This window comes from Bombina bombina, chromosome 5 (genome assembly GCF_027579735.1).
Source record: "Bombina bombina isolate aBomBom1 chromosome 5, aBomBom1.pri, whole genome shotgun sequence".
Lineage (NCBI taxonomy): Eukaryota > Metazoa > Chordata > Amphibia > Anura > Bombinatoridae > Bombina > Bombina bombina.
In genome coordinates this window covers 172,051,719-172,068,958 of record NC_069503.1, presented here as the reverse complement: position 1 = coordinate 172,068,958, position 17,240 = coordinate 172,051,719, and the positions used below count along the sequence as shown (strand labels likewise).

The 17,240-nt window shown below is 40.0% G+C and overlaps 1 long non-coding RNA gene across 2 annotated transcripts in view; it reads left to right on the top strand.

Annotated features, from left to right (window-relative positions):
* LOC128659269 (uncharacterized) overlaps nt 1-17,240 on the top strand; it is a 73,362-nt gene that overhangs the window by 43,838 nt on the left and 12,284 nt on the right. The window contains exon 4 of one of the 2 annotated variants that reach the window (XR_008402323.1): nt 11,591-11,748. The exons of the other annotated variant lie outside the window; for it this stretch is intronic. This is a non-coding gene — a long non-coding RNA (uncharacterized LOC128659269). The remainder of the gene's footprint in view (nt 1-11,590; nt 11,749-17,240) is intronic. 2 annotated transcript variants of the gene reach the window in all.

Below are 17,240 nucleotides of genomic sequence, written 5' to 3'. Positions count from 1 at the left end.
CTCAACCTGAGAACGAACAATAGCATAATAGCTTGTTCTATGGCTAGTTACCACCCAAGAAGCAGCCTCTTTTTGCTCAAATGTGCCTTTCACAGAGAAGAACTTTCCTGAAGCATATCAGTCTGATCCTGACTTCACAGTACAGTCTAGCCCCGAAATACCAGGCAATCCTTCTTTGAACGAGAGAAACAGCAAAACCCCAGACGTACGTTTCGGCCTATTGTGGGCCTCGTCAGTGAGGTGCAGCCATATCCCTCTAGGCACACTGAGCAACGGGTCCACGTCTGGATTCCCGCATCACACTTAGGGAGACTTCCCTAAGTGTCATAAATTGCATAAATAAAAAGAGAGAAGCGCTCAACCTGAGAACGAACAATAGCATAATAGCTTGTTCTATGGCTAGTTACCACCCAAGAAGCAGCCTCTTTTTGCTCAAATGTGCCTTTCACAGAGAAGAACTTTCCTGAAGCATATCAGTCTGATCCTGACTTCACAGTACAGTCCAGCCCCGAAATACCAGGCAATCCTTCTTTGAACGAGAGAAACAGCAAAACCCCAGACGTACGTTTCGGCCTATTGTGGGCCTCGTCAGTGAGGTGCAGCCATATCCCTCTAGGCACACTGAGCAACGGGTCCACGTCTGGATTCCCGCATCACACTTAGGGAGACTTCCCTAAGTGTCATAAATTGCATAAATAAAAAGAGAGACTACTACACTACACTAAAGCTAAAATTAACCCTAGAAGCTCCCTCCATGCTCCCTAATTAATCCCTTCACTGCTGGGCATAATACGCGTGTGGTGCGCAGTGGTGTTTAGCGGCCTTCTAATTACCAAAAAGCAACGCCAAAGCCATATGTGTCTGCTATTTCTGAACAAAGGGGATCCTAGAGAAGCATTTACAACCATATATGCCATAATTGCACAAGTTGTTTGTAAATAATTTCAGTGACAAACCTAAAGTTTGTGAAAAAATTTATGAAAATGTGAACAATTTTCTTTATTTGATCGCATTTGGCAGTGAAATGGTGGCATGAAATATACCAAAATGGGCCTAGACCAATACTTTGGGATGTCTTCTAAAAATACACGTCATATATATTCAAGAATTCCTGAAAGATATCAGTGTTCCAATATAACTAGCTCTAATTTTGAAAAAAAGTGGTACATGTATACACCTAGACATGTATATATATATATATATATATATACACACACACGCATATATTCACCTACACATGCATACATAAAAACATGTATAGGAACACACATACACATAAATATGTACATATACACACATGCACACACATAAATATAGCTACATATGCCTACATACAAACGTGTAGAGGTACATCTAGACACAAAGACCTGTATATATATATATATATATATATATATATATACACACACACACAAATATTCACCTACATACAGATTCCTGCAGGCTTTTAAAAGGTTAATACTGGATCCTTAGATCAGCATCTGAGTCTATAATACTTTATAGTCTATAACAAGAAATACTTTTTAATTCTGTCAGACCCAGAGGGCCATCAAACCTGGGTCTAACAAGTGAAAAGGCTTACATTAAAACAGTTTAAAAATCCCCAATATGAAAGCTCTGGAAGGCAAGGAATAAAGGATTTCATATCATTAAGTAAGAGACGGCTAGATTACGAGTTTTTGTCGGTAAGGCTTGCGGGGCTAACGTTCCTTTTTTTCTTACCGCTCCCTTAAGACAACGCTGGTATTATGAGTTTTCTGCAAGCCGGCGTTAGCCTCAGAAAAGTGAGCGTTGAGCAAAATTTAGCTCCACATCTCACCTCAATACCAGCGTTACGGTAGCAGTAAGCTGGCTAAACGTGCTTGTGCATGATTTCCCCATAGGAAACAATGGGGCTGAGCTGGCTGAAAAAAAACCTAACACCTGCAAAAAAGCAGCGTCCAGCTCCTAACGCAGCCCCATTGTTTCCTATGGGGAAATACATTTTATGTCTGCACCTAACACCCTAACATGAACCCTGAGTCTAAACACCCCTAATCTTACACTTATTAACCCCTAATCTGCTGCCCCGCTATCGCTGACACCTACATTATAATTATTAACCCCTAATCTGCCGCTCCGAACACCGCCGCCACCTACATTATACTTATGAACCCCTAATCTGCTGCCCCCAACATCGCCGACACCTACATTATATTTATTAACCCCTAATCTGCTGCCCCCAACTTCGCCGCCACCTACCTACAATTATTAACCCCTAATCTGCCGACCGGACATCGCCACCACTTTAATAAATGTATTAACCCCTAAACCGCCGCTCTCCCGCCTCGCAAACACTAGTTACATTTTATTAACCCCTAATCTGCCCCCCCAACGTCGCCGCCACCTACCTACATTTATTAACCCCTAATCTTCCGACCCCAACGTTGCCGATACTATAATAAGTTTATTAACCCCTAAACCTAAGTCTAACCCTAAGTCTAACCCCCCTAACTTAAATATAATTTAAATTAAACGAAATTAATTTAACATAATTAAATAAATTAATCCTATTTAAAACTAAATACTTACCGATAAAATAAACCCTAAGCTAGCTACAATATAACTAATAGTTACGTTGTAGCTAGCTTAGGGTTTATTTTTATTTTACAGGCAACTTTGTATTTATTTTAACTAGGTAGAATAGTTATTAAATAGTTATTAACTATTTAATAACTACCTAGCTAAAATAAGTACAAATTTACCTGTAAAATAAAACCTAACCTAAGTTACACTAACACCTAACACTACACTATAATTAAACTAATTACCTAAACTACCTACAATTAAATACAATTAAATAAAATAAAATAAATTACGGAAACCCCCCCCCCACTAAATTACAGGGGAAAAAAAGAATTAAAAGAATTTTAAACTAATTACACCTAATCTAATCCCCCTAATAAAATAAAAAAAGCCCCCCAAAATAAAAAAAATTCCCTACCCTATACTGTACTAATTTACAAATAGCCCTTAAAAGGGCCTTTTGCAGGGCATTGCCCCAAAGTAATCAGCTCTTTTACCTGTAAAAAAAAATACAATACCCCCCCAACATTAAAACCCACCACCCACACACCGCTACTCTAAAACCCACCCAATCCCCCCTTAAAAAAACCTAACACTAACCCCCTGAAGATCACCCTACCTTGAGCCGTCTTCACCCAGCCGGGCACAAGTGGTCCTACAGAGGGTTCGAAGTCTTCATCCGATCGGGGCAGAAGAGGTCCTCCAGACTGTAGAAATCTTCATCCAGGCGGCATCTTCTATCTTCATCCTTCCAGAGCAGAATGTCCATCTTCAATCCAGCTGACGCGGAGCATCCTCTTCAAACGAAGTCCTAACGAAGAATGAAGGTTCCTTTGAATGACGTCATCCAAGATGGCGTCCCTTGAATTCCGATTGGCTGATAGAATCCTGTTCCAATCAGCCAAAATTGGAGACCAGTGATTTATTTTTTTTCAAGAAAAAAAAAAAAATTAAATATTTGTTTTTACATTTTTTTTTACACTTTATCAGTGGCGGACTTCCAGGTCCCAAAGGTCGCATAAAACATTTGTTGTGGCCACCGGGCCCTGGAGATCCGCCACTTGCGAGGGCCCAGCAGCACCGTTCCTAACTTCTAATACTCTAAGGTGCCTCAGTCAGTGCCGGTATAAGCTCCTCCTCCTCCAACGCAGGCGCGGCTCTCCCTCTGTTACCCTGACTACTCATCCCGCTCTTCCATCCCTGGCGGCACATTGGCTTTCACTGTCTGTTACACTACTGACAGTCCAGTTATTGGGGCTTCAACTTCTTCAAGAAGATGATGATCGCATGTAACCCTGCTCCACCTCCAGCCTTCTGTGAGTACCAGGTTGTTAGGGAACTCGAGCTGTGTCAGTACCTGCTGTGGGATGGCAAGGTGTCCTTATATATGTACCCATACCCTGTTATATATAGCATGTATATATATACTGTATATATATATATATATATATATATATATATATATATATAGTATGTATATATATATATATATATATATATATAGTATGTATATATATATATAGTATGTATGTTTATATATATATATATATGTGTGTGTGTATATATATATATAGTATATATATATATATATATATTATACATATATGTATATATAGTATATATGTGTGTATATTAAAATATATATATATATGCATGTGTATAGTGTGTATATATATATATATATGTATATATATTATATATATATGTATGTGTATGTATATATATATATATATATATGTGTGTGTATATATATATATATATATATATATATATATATAATTCAAGAGAAAAACGAGGAACCAGAGCTCTATGCCAAAGTGGGTTTATTCAAACACAAAGTATGGAGCACAATCACAGTGTGCAAGGGGTGCTAGGACTGACGCATTTCGCGCATGCTCACATGCGCTTCATCAGATATATAAGTGTGTGTATATAATTATCTTTAGGGTTTTTAGTACATCTTTTTAACATTTTGTAAAAATCAGAAATGGTATATGGTATGTAATTGAGTGGGCGCAAAATTTATCCTCGCCTGTGTGACCAAAAATCCTAGCACCAGCCCTGGATCGGCTTCCATAGTAAACAAAATATTCCTTTATTTCCCTTTTACTGTAATTTCAATATAAAAAATTAGAATAAAATTCTAAACATAGATAAAAAAATTATTAAAAACGGTACCTCTACACCCCAGTCATGCTGGAGAGACTCACCCAACCGGTAACCAGGAATCCAATCCACACCAGTAGATAAATCCTGTTCAAACTGCAGATCCTAGAAATCTGCAAATATCAGAGAGAAGCGATCGGCAGGAAAAACGATCTAATGCTAGAAAATCCTGTCTGTCTCCTTGAAAATCCGGCTTCCAAACAGCCGGCTAGAAACAAACTGTTCAGCACTCAGGAAGTAACAGAGCAGTCACATGAGTGCAAATTCAAAATTAAGGTGCTGTCCAACAACTTTCTTAAATAAATATTACCCAAACTAAATAAAAGGTAAACTTGTGCAAACAAATCCCCATAGCCAAAAAAAAAAAACTTTACATGACAGAGCAGTGCCCTGAACTGCTGCCCAATAAACCTCCAACCTTTAAAAGGGATATTCAGTCCCATAAGGACCCACCTTGTTCTCTAAGTAACCTTTTTTTCTTCTTTTTTTTTTTAAAAAACAAGGAACTCCTAAGTGTTGCATCCTTCTCACCTAGAAGGTAAAAGCACTTAACTGGGGATCAGCTGTAAGGCAGGTACAGCAAACAAGTGTGACAGAATCCTCACTGACATAGATCTGAAGATAAAGAAAAAACAGAGTAACCAAGCCTGGTTTCTTTATGTAAGTGGCAAGAGTCCATGAGCTAGTGACGTATGGGATTACAATCCTACCAGGAGGGGGCAAAGTTTCCCAATCCTTAAAATGCCTATAAATACACCTCCCACCTCACACATACCTCAGTTTTTACAAACTTTGCCTTCGTTGAAGGATGGTGAAGCAAGTCGTGCTTGATTTCTTCTGTGAAAGGAGCTTCTAAGCATTTTTGAAGCCCATTTCCTCTCAAAGTACAGTGTTTGTCTGAGGGATGTGAAGGCAGTATTGCCTGATGATGCCATGTTTTCACCTGTGGGAAATCTATTCTAAGGCTCTCTGTAAATTCGGTCGTGGGGATTAATCTACCACCTCCCTTTACAGATCAACATTATACTCCTCTACCATTACCTCTGCTGATATGTTTCAGTACTGGTTTGGCTATCTGCTATAGTATATGTGGATGAGTGTCTTCAAGTATATATATATTTTTAAGACACTCTCAGCTATAGTGATGTCGCGAATAGTTTGCCAGCAAATAGTTCCCGGCGAACATAGTATGTTCGCGTTTCCTGCGGCGGGCTAACATATGCGATGTTTGATCCGCCCCCTATTCTTCATCATTGGGTAAACTTTGACCCTTTACCTCACAGTCAGCAGACACATTACAGCCAATCAGCGGCAGACACTCCCTCCCAGACCCTCCCACCTCCTGGACAGCATCGATTTTAGATTCATTTGTAAGCTGCATTCTTAGTGAGAGGAGGGACAGTGTAGCTGCTGCTGATTTAATAGGGAAATCGATAGCTAGGCTAGTGTATTCAGTGTCCACTACAGTCCTAAAGGACTCATCTGATCTCTGCTGTAAGGACTGCACCCCAAAAAGCCATTTTTAGGGCTAGAACATCAGTCTGCTTTTTTTTTTTTTCCTGTGTAATCTAATTGCAGTTGCCTGCCTGCCAGCGTGTGTGTCAGGCTCACAGCGTATACTGTGCCCACTTGCCCAGTGCCACCACTCATATCTGGTGTAACAGTAGTGTAGATTTAAAAAAAACAACACTTTTTAGACTGTGTTAAATAATAGCAGTCAGTTTCCTTCACACGTGTGCGTTTCAGGGCCTGCCTGCCAGGGCACAGTGTCACCCCAGTGCAACTCATATCTGGTGTAACAGTAGTGTAGATTTAAAAAAAAAAAACACTTTTTGGACTGTGTTAAATAATAGCAGTCAGTTTCCTTCACACGTGTGCGTTTCAGTGCCTGTCTGCCAGGGCACAGTGTCACCCCAGTGCAACTCATATCTGGTGTAACAGTAGTGTAGATTTAAAAAAAAACAACACTTTTTTGACTGTGTTAAATAATAGCAGTCAGTTTCCTTCACACGTGTGCGTTTCAGTGCCTGCCTGCCTGCCTGCCTGCCAGGGCACAGTGTCACCCCAGTGCAACTCATATCTGGTGTAACAGTAGTGTAGATTTAAAAAAAAAAAAAAAACTTTTTTGACTGTGTTAAATAATAGCAGTCAGTTTCCTTCACACGTGTGCCTTTCAGGGCCTGCCTGCCTGCCAGGGCACAGTGTCACCCCAGTGCAACTCATATCTGGTGTAACAGTGGTGTAGATTTAAAAAAAAAAAACACTTTTTGGACTGTGTTAAATAATAGTAGTCAGTTTTCTTCACACGTGTGCGTTTCAGGGCCTGCCTGCCAGGGCACAGTGTCACCCCAGTGCAACTCATATCTGGTGTAACAGTAGTGTAGATTTAAAAAAAAAAACACTTTTTTGACTGTGTTAAATAATAGCAGTCAGTTTCCTTCACACGTGTGCGTTTCAGTGCCTGCCTGCCAGGGCACAGTGTCACCCCAGTGCAACTCATATCTGGTGTAACAGTAGTGTAGATTTAAAAAAAAAAAAACACTTTTTTGACTGTGTTAAATAATAGCAGTCAGTTTCCTTCACACGTGTGCGTTTCAGGGCCTGCCTGCCAGGGCACAGTGTCACCCCAGTGCAACTCATATCTGGTGTAACAGTAGTTTAGATTTAAAAAAACAACACTTTTTTGACTGTGTTAAATAATAGCAGTCAGTTTCCTTCACACGTGTGCGTTTCAGGGCCTGCCTGCCAGGGCACAGTGTCACCCCAGTGCAACTCATATCAGGTGTAACAGTAGTGTACATTTAAAAAAAAAAAAACTTTTTTGACTGTGTTAAATAATAGCAGTCAGTTTCCTTCACATGTGTGCGTTTCAGGGCCTGCCTGCCAGGACACAGTGTCACCCCAGTGCAACTCATATCTGGTGTAACAGTAGTGTAGATTTAAAAAAACAACACTTTTTTGACTGTGTTAAATAATAGCAGTCAGTTTCCTTCACATGTGTGCGTTTCAGGGCCTGCCTGCCAGGACACAGTGTCACCCCAGTGCAACTCATATCTGGTGTAACAGTAGTGTAGATTTAAAAAAACAATACTTTTTTGACTGTGTTAAATAATAGCAGTCAGTTTCCTTCACACGTGTGCGTTTCAGGGTGGGCCTGCCGGCCAGGGCACAGTGTCACCCCAGTGCAACTCATATCTGGTTCTGGTGTAACAGTAGTGTACATTTTAAAAAAAATACAATTTTGACTGTAATAGATTGAATAGCAGTTAGTTGTCTGCAAGCGTGTGTGTCAGGCCTACAGCGTCTACTCTGCCAACTTCTGCCAGTGCACAGTGCCACTCATATCTGTTGTCACAGTAGCTTGCATGCGTAGTACCACTAATCGAAAATAAAATAACAGGCAGAGGCAGGCCACCCTGCATGGGCCGTCGTGTTCATGGTGCTGTGATTTCCTTTGGCCCTAGAATAATGCCCAGTGTTCAGAGGCCACGTACCCCGAACTCGAACATTTCTGAGGACATAGTTGACTGGCTAACACAGGACACTCAATCTTCTACAGCTTCCGCTCTGAACCTTGACGCACCATTCTCCTCCAGCTTAGCTTCGGGCACCTCTCAAGTTACCACTTGCCCGCCTGCCGCCACCACCAACACTAGCACCACAGCCGCTTCACTTGATCTGTCAGAGGAGTTATTTACACATCAGTTGGAATAAATGATTGATGCACAACCATTATTGCCAGAGGATGTAGATAACAGGGATATGTCTCAGTCAGGCAGCATTACACACATGAACGTACGGTGTGGTGATGGTGATGTTGTACCCGCTGCGGGAGTTTGGTCTGTCACTGTGAAGCGGGCGTAACCCTTACACTACCTGATCGATACAACATCATGCCTAATGTTTTAAAGCATGTTATTCCAAACAATTTAGGAATGTTAGGGGATTTATGCCCTTAATGGCTTAAACTCAAAAAGGTAATTTTCCAGCCTCCAGTAGATTTTAAAAGACCTTTATTAGTTTCTTACAGGGTCCATTATAATAACGACGTTTCAAACCTATACCAGGTTCTTAATCATGATTAAGAACCTGGTATAGGTTTGAAACGTCGTTATTATAATGGACCCTGTAAGAAACTAATAAAGGTCTTTTAAAATCTACTGGAGGCTGGAAAATTACCTTTTTGAGATTGACATTGGGGTTTGGCTAACCCTTTCCTGTGCCCCTGTTTGAAAAGGTGCTGTCTCTCACCACTTATTTTTATATTCTTAATGGCTTAAAACCAGACTCTGCATCAACTATGTAATTTTCCATGGGAGTTTTGCCATGGATCCCCCTCCGGCATGCCACAGTCCAGGTGTTAGTCCCCTTGAAACAACTTTTCCATCACTATTGTGGCCAGAAAGAGTCCCTGTGGGTTTTAAAATTCGCCTGCCCATTGAAGTCAATGGCGGTTCGCCCGGTTCGCCGGTTTGCTGATTCGCAAACTTTTAGGGAAGTTCGCTGTTCGCGAACCCAAATTTTTAGGTTTGCGACATCACTACTCAGCTATGTTTGGCACTTTATATTGTAAAGTTTTAAAATATATTGCATATATTTGCCATGAGTCAGGTCTATGTTTATTTCCCTTTGCAGTCTAACAGCTTCAGCATGGAAAATTATGTTTTGGGAGAAATTTAGTAATTTTCTCTTACCTGGGGTTTCAGTTAGTTGTAACTTCGGACTTGTTTTTTTCAAATTTTCGCGGGCAAATTAGACTTACGATGACGCAAATATTTTTGGCGTGGAGGTTGTGTTTGTTGTCACGTGAGACATGTCATTTCTTGCGTCTTTGCTGACGCAAATATTTTTGGTGCAAAGTCATGCCTGTTATGACGCGAATCGTGTCATTTCCTGTTAACCTTTGTGCCAAAAGTTTTTTTTCTCTGCATTTGCGTCATCTTTGTTAGCGTAATTTTTAGCACCAAAAAATTTGTTATATTGTCTCTTTCACTCTCTGCTTTTGTTTGTTACAGAGGGCTATGATGTTTGCTTCTGTTTTGCATATAAGTATTTTTTAAGCATTTTTTCTTATTCCTGAAACTACTAATTTGAGGAAATTGGATATTTTGTTGATGTCTCAAACTGATCCTGCCTCTGATGTTACTGAGGAACCAAGTTGCCTGAAAACAAATCTACCAAAGCTAAGTGTGTATGTTGTAAATTAGCTGATCTTCCTTCTTCAGCTCAATCTGACACAGATTGATGCTTACGTCATTAAAGATGTTCCGAATACACATTCGGCACTATCTGACAACTTTTGCAAGTTATCAAATAGTTAACCAGTACGCTCGCCACTATTCCGGCCCAGCGTACCTGGTTTTCAATCTGCAACCCTGGAGGCCGCGGATGCCATAGGAATCAATGGGAGTCTGAAAGCAGTGAAATCTTATGTTCGATGCTGCCAGATATCCCATTGATTTCTAAGGTAGAAAACCAGTTACATTTACACCTAACATAAGCCACGAGTCTAAACACCCCTAATCTGCTGCCTCAACATCTGTAATGACGTAAGCATCGATCTGTGTCAGATTGAGACCGGCGGATCGTATGTTACGTCACAAATATCAAATTTTGCTGGTCTGTAGGCTTTGATAACTAGGTGGGATCAGGCTTGCAACAATTACGATGCAGAATTCCAGCGTGTTTGCGGTTGACGGCTTGATAAATATACCTCATAGCCTTTTCTATGGCTGCAGCAATATAATATTTTAGAATGTACACTAGACTATGAAAATTTAACAGTAGATGTATTTGTACTTATAGAAACATTATCAGCATGAAATAATTTATCATAACAACTAATTAAATGTATTAACCCCTATCTCTCTGCTCCCGGAGCCCACCGCAACTCTAATAAAGTTATTAACCCCTATCCCGCCGCTCCTGGACCCCTCTGCACCTAAATAAATGTATTAACCCCTAAACCCCTGGCCTCCCACATCACTACCACTTACTAAACCTATTAACCCCTAAACCACCAGCCCTCCACATCACCATAAAATAAATTAAGCTATTAACCCCTAAACCTAACAACCCGCTAACTTTACATTAAATATTAACTAATCCCTATCTTATAATAAATTTAAACTTACCTTTAGAATTAAAATAAACTATATTAAACTACTAATTAACCTACCCTAACTATTATCCTACAATTACATTAAACTATATCAAACTATTAATTAACCTACCCTATTATACTAAAATTACATTAAACTATATTAAACTATTAATTAACCTACCCTAACTATTATACTAAAATTACATTAAACTACAAATTAAATTAACTATATTACATTTCTAAAATTCTAACCCTACTCAAGTTATTTAAATCTACAATAAAGTTGAATCTTCCTTCTTTGGGACAATGATGCCATTGGAATCAATGGGAGTCTGACAGCAGTGGAAGCTTATGTTCGCTGCTGCCCGATAACCCATTGATTCTTATGGGAACGTGTACACCTAACACCCTAACATGTACCCCAAGTCTAAACACCCCTAATCTGCCCCCCACACACCGCCGCCACATAAATTATACTTATTAACCCCTAAACCGCCGCTCACGGGCCCCGCCGCAACTAAATAAAGTGTTTAACCCCAAAACTGCCACTCCCGGACCCTGCCGCCACCTACATTATATTTATTAACCCCTAATCTGACCCCCCTACACCGCCGCCACCTACATTAAATTTAACCCTTGAGTCTTGATAAAGGCCTGTGTTACAGGGACGAAACACGTTGACCCACTGGTAAGCACCACTCCAAGGAGATTACTTCATTGTGGACGTATTACACTATGTTTACATTCTTTTTACAGGGACGGTTCTAGGACATCGAATTAACAGCTGACTGCTATCAGGGAATCGCCTAGGGGATTTTTATCACCAGGATTCAAGGGACGGTTCTAGGACATCAAATTAACCGCTGACTGCTATCAGGGAATCACCTAGGGGATTTTTATCACCAGGATTCAAGGTTCTTTTTGATTTTGTTTTTAATTTTTGCTTTTATTCATTGGGATTACAAATCATATACTTTTCTGATCATTGCTAACATTTGTTGAACATCACTGTGTTTTCCACTTTTTTCACATTTTTATTGGATCTTTTTCATTTTTTGGTTTGCTTCACATTAATTGTGTCTTCTTACTCCATTTTTTTCATCATTTTTTCACCATGTTTCCACCTTTTTTTGCATAACACTCATTTTTTTGCACTACAGTGCCATTTGCATACTGAACTGTTATTTTTCACTTATATCACTCCAATATCTTATTTCATTGTTTGTACTAGGTAGAATAGTTATTAAATTGTTATTAACTATTTAATAACTACCTAGCTAAAATAAGTACAAATTTACCTGTAAAATAAAACCTAACCTAAGTTACAATTATACCTAACACTACACCATTTTTAAATTAATTACCCAACTAATAACACCTAATCTAATCCGCCTAATAAAATAAAAAAGCCCCCCAAAATAATAAAAATCCCTACCCTACACTAAATTACAAATAGCCTTTAAAGGGCCTTTTGCGGGGCATTGCCCCAAAGTAATCAGCTCTATTACCTGTAAAAAACAAATACAATACCCCACAACATTACAACCCACCACCCACACACCCAACCCTACTCTAAAACCCACCCAATCCCCCCTTAATAAAACCTAACACTACCCCCTTGAAGATCACCCTACCTTGAGACGTCTTCACCCAACCGGGCAGAAGTGGTCCTCCAGACGGAGAGAAGTCTTCATCCTATCCGGGCAGAAGAGGACCTCCAGATGGGCAGGAGTCTTCATCCAGGTGGCATCTTCTATCTTCATCCATCCGGAGCGGAGCGAGTCCATCTTCAAGACATCCGACGCGGAGCATCCTTCCAGGCCGACAACTACCCAATGAATGAATATTCTGATTGAACTTCAATCCTATTGACTGATTGCATCAGCCAATAGGATTTTTTCTACCTTAATTCCGATTGGCTGAATTCTATCAGCCAATCGGAATTCAAGGGGCGCCATCTTGGATTACATCATTTAAAGGAATATTCATTTGTCGGGTAGTCATTGGCCTGGAAGGATGCTCCACGTCGGATGTCTTGAAGATGGACCCGCTCCGCTCTGGATGGATGGAAGATAGAAGATGCCGCCTGGATGAAGACTTCTGCCCATCTGGAGGTCCTCTTCTGCCCAGATAGGATGAAGACTTCTGGCCGTCAGGAGGACCACTTCTGCCCGGTTGGGTGAAGACCTCTCAAGGTAGGGTGATCTTCAAGGGAGTAGTGTTAGGTTTTATTAAGGTGGGATTGGGTGGGTTTTAGAGTAGAGTTGGGTGTGTGGGTGGTGGGTTGTTTTTACAGGTAATAAAGCTGATTACTTTGGGGAAATGCCTCGCAAAAGACCCTTTTAAGGGCTATTTGTAATTTAGTGTAGGGTAGGGATTTTTATTATTTTTTTATTTTATTAGGGGGATTAGATTAGGTGTAATTAGTTTAAAATTCTTGTAATTATTTTATTATTTTCTGTAATTTAGTGTTTGTTTTTTACTTTAGTTAATTTTATTTAATTGTAATTAATTGCATTTAGTTTAGGTAATTAATTTAATTATAGTGTAGTGTTAGGTATAATTGTAACTTAGGTTAGGTTTTATTTTACAGGTAAATTTGTCTTTATTTTAGCTAGGTAGTTATTAAATAGTTAATAACTATTTAATAACTATTCTGCCTAGTTAAAATAAATACAAAGTTGCCTGTAAAATAAAAATAAATCCTAAAATAGCTACAATGTAACTATTAGTTATATTGTAGCTATCTTAGGGTTTATTTTACAGGTAAGTATTTATTTTTAAATAGGAATAATTTATTTAATTATAGGAATATTTATTTAGAGTAATTTAAATTATATTTAAGTTAGGGGGTGTTAGGGTTAGACAGGATTAGGGGTTAATAAATTTAATATAGTGGCGGCGGTGTAGGGGGGCAGATTAGGGGTTAATAAATATAATGTAGGTGGCGGCGGGGGCCGGGAGCGGCGGTTTAGGGGTTAATACATATAATGTAGGTGGCAGCGGGGTCCTGGAGCGGCAGTTTAGGGGTTAATACATATAATGTAGGTGGCGGCGAGGTCCGGGAGCGGCGGTTTAGGGGTTAATACATATAATATAGGTGGCGGTGGACTCAGGGAGCGGCGGTTTAGGAGTTAAACACTTTATTAGAGTTGCGGCGGGCTCCAGAATTGGCGGTATAGGGGGTAAACTGTATAGTATAGTGTGGGTGCTTAGTGAGCAGCGAGATCGATGACTGTTAGTTAACAACAGTCCGCTGCTCATCGCTCCGTACTTGGTGCGCGACTTTTTGACAGCTTTCTTGATAATTTGGGAGAGCATATTCAGGTCCGTGGCAGCGATCTTAGGAGAGCGTATTGGTGCCGTTGAATGCAAGAAAGTCGACGGCTTGATAACTAGAGGCCTATTTATCAAGCTGTCAACCGCAAATATGCTGGAATTCCGCAGCGTATTTGTGGCAAGCCTGATTCGCCGTAGTTATCGAACCCTACAGACCAGCAAAAGTAGAATATAGTGACGTAACATACGATCCACCGGACTCAGTCCGACATAGATTGATGGTTACGTCACTACAGATGTTCCGAACGCAAGTTCGGCCAAATCTGACTACTTTTGCTAGTTATCAAAAAACTAGCAGGTACGCTCGCCACTATTCTGGCCCAGCGTACCTGGTTTTCAATCCGTTCAGTTCAGAGAGGTGTACTGTTTTCCCTCCTTGTAAATCTCACATTTGATGATGGACCACAGGTTCTCAATGGGGTTCAGATCAGGTGATCAAGGAGGCCATGTCATTAGATTTTCTTCTTTTATACCCTTTCTTGCCAGCCACGCTGTGGAGTACTTGGACGCGTGTGATGAAGCATTGTCCTGCATGAAAATCATGTTTTTCTTGAAGGATGCAGACTTCTTCCTGTACCACTGCTTGAAGAAGGTGTCTTCCAGAAACTGGCAGTAGGACTGGGAGTTGAGCTTGACTCCATCCTCAACCCGAAAAAGCCCCACAAGCTTATCTTTGATTATACCAGCTCAAACCAGTACTCCACCTCCACCTTGCTGGCGTCTGAGTTGTACTGGAGCTCTCTGCCCTTTACCAATCCAGCCACGGGCCCATCCATCTAGCCCATCAAGACTCACTCTCATTTCATCAGTCCATAAAACCTTAGAAAAATCAGTCTTGAGATATTTCTTGGCCCAGTCTTGACGTTTCAGCTTGTGTGTCTTGTTCAGTGGTGGTCGTCTTTCAGCCTTTCTTACCTTGGCCATGTCTCTGAGTATTGCACACCTTGTGCTTTTGGGCACTCCAGTGATGTTGCAGCTCTGAAATATGGCCAAACTGGTGGCAAGTGGCATCTTGGCAGCTGCACGCTTGACTTTTCTCAGTTCATGGGCAGTTATTTTGCGCCTTGGTTTTTCCACACGCTTCTTGCGACCCTGTTGACTATTTTGAATGAAACGCTTGATTGTTCGATGATCACGCTTCAGAAGCTTTGCAATTTTAAGAGTGCTGCATCCCTCTGCAAGATATCTCACTATTTTTTACTTTTCTGAGCCTGTCAAGTCCTTCTTTTGACCCATTTTGCCAAAGGAAAGGAAGTTGCCTAATATTTATGCACACCTGATATAGGGTGTTGATGTCATTAGACCACACCCCTTCTCATTACAGAGATGCACATCACCTAATATGCTTAATTGGTAGTAGGCTTTCGAGACTATACAGCTTGGAGTAAGACAACATGCATAAAGAGGATGATGTGGTCAAAATACTCATTTGCCTAATAATTCTGCACACAGTGTAGTTATTAAATAATTATTAACTATTTAATAACTACCTAGCTAAAATAAGTACAAATTTACCTGTTAAATAAAAGCTAACCTAAGTTACAATTACACCTAACACTACACTATCATTAAATGAATTACCGAAATTAACTAAAATTAATTACAATTAAATAAAATGAACTAAAGTACAAAAAAAAAACAACACTAAATTATAGAAAATAAAAAAATAATTACAAGAATTTTAAACTAATTACACCTAATCTAATCCCCCTAATAAAATAAAAAAAGCCCCCCAAATAATAAAAATCCCTACCCTACCTATTACCTGTAAAACAAAATACAACACCCCCCCAACATTACAACCCACTACCCACACACCCAACCCTACTCTAAAACCCACCCAATCCCCCCTTAATAAAATCTAACACTACCCCCTTGAAGATCACCCTACCTTGAGACGTCTTCACCCAACCGGGCAGAAGTGGTCCTCCAGACGGTCAGAAGTCTTCATCCTATCCGGGCAGAAGAGGTCCTCCAGACGGGCAGAAGTCTTCATCCAGGCGGCATCTTCTATCTTCATCCATCTGGAGTGGCGCGGGTCCATCTTCAAGACATCCGACGCGGAGCATCCTTCCAGGCCAACGTCTACCAGACCAATGAATGATTCCTTTAAATGACGTCATCCAAGATGGTGTCCCTTGAATTCCGATTGGCTGATCAGAATTAAGGTAGGAAAAATCCTATTGGCTGATGCATTCTATTGGCTGTTCCAATTAGCCAATAGATTGCATCAGCCAATAGGATTTTTCCTACCTTAATTCCGATCGGCTCCGCATCGGATGTCTTGAAGATGGACCCGCTCCGCTCCGGATGGATGAAGATAGAAGATGCCGCCTGGATGAAGACTTCTGCCCGTCTGGAGGTCCTCTTCTGCCCGGATAGGATAAAGACTTCTGGCCGTCTGGAGGACCACTTCTGCCCAGTTGGGTGAAGACGTCTCAAGGTAAGGTGATCTGCAAGGGCGTAGTGTTAGGTTTTTTTAAGGGGGGATTGGGTGGGTTTTAGAGTAGGGTTGGGCGTGTGGGTGGTGGGTTGTAATGTTGGGAGGGGGTATTGTATTTGTTTTTTACAGGTAATAAAGCTGATTACTTTGGGGCAATGCCCCGCAAAAGGCCCTTTAAGGGCTATTTGTAATTTAGTATAGGGTAGGAATTTTTATTATTTTGGGGGGCTTTTTTATTTTATTAGGGGGATTATATTAGGTGCAATTAGTTTAAAATTCTTGTAATTATTTTATTATTTTCTGTAATTTAGTGTTTGTTTTTTTGTACTTTAGTTAATTTTATTTAATTGTAATTAATTGTATTTAGTTTAGGTAATTAATTTAATTATAGTGTAGTGTTAGGTGTAATTGTAACTTAGGTTAGGTTTTATTTTACAGGTATATTTGCTATTATTTTAGCTAGGTAGTTATTAAATAGTTAATAACTATTTAATAACTATTGTACCTAGTTAAAATAAATAAAAACTTGCCTGTAAAATAAAAATAAATCCTAAAATAGCTACAATGTAACTATTAGTTATAGTGTAGCTAGCTTAGGGTTTATTTTATAGGTTAGTATTTTGT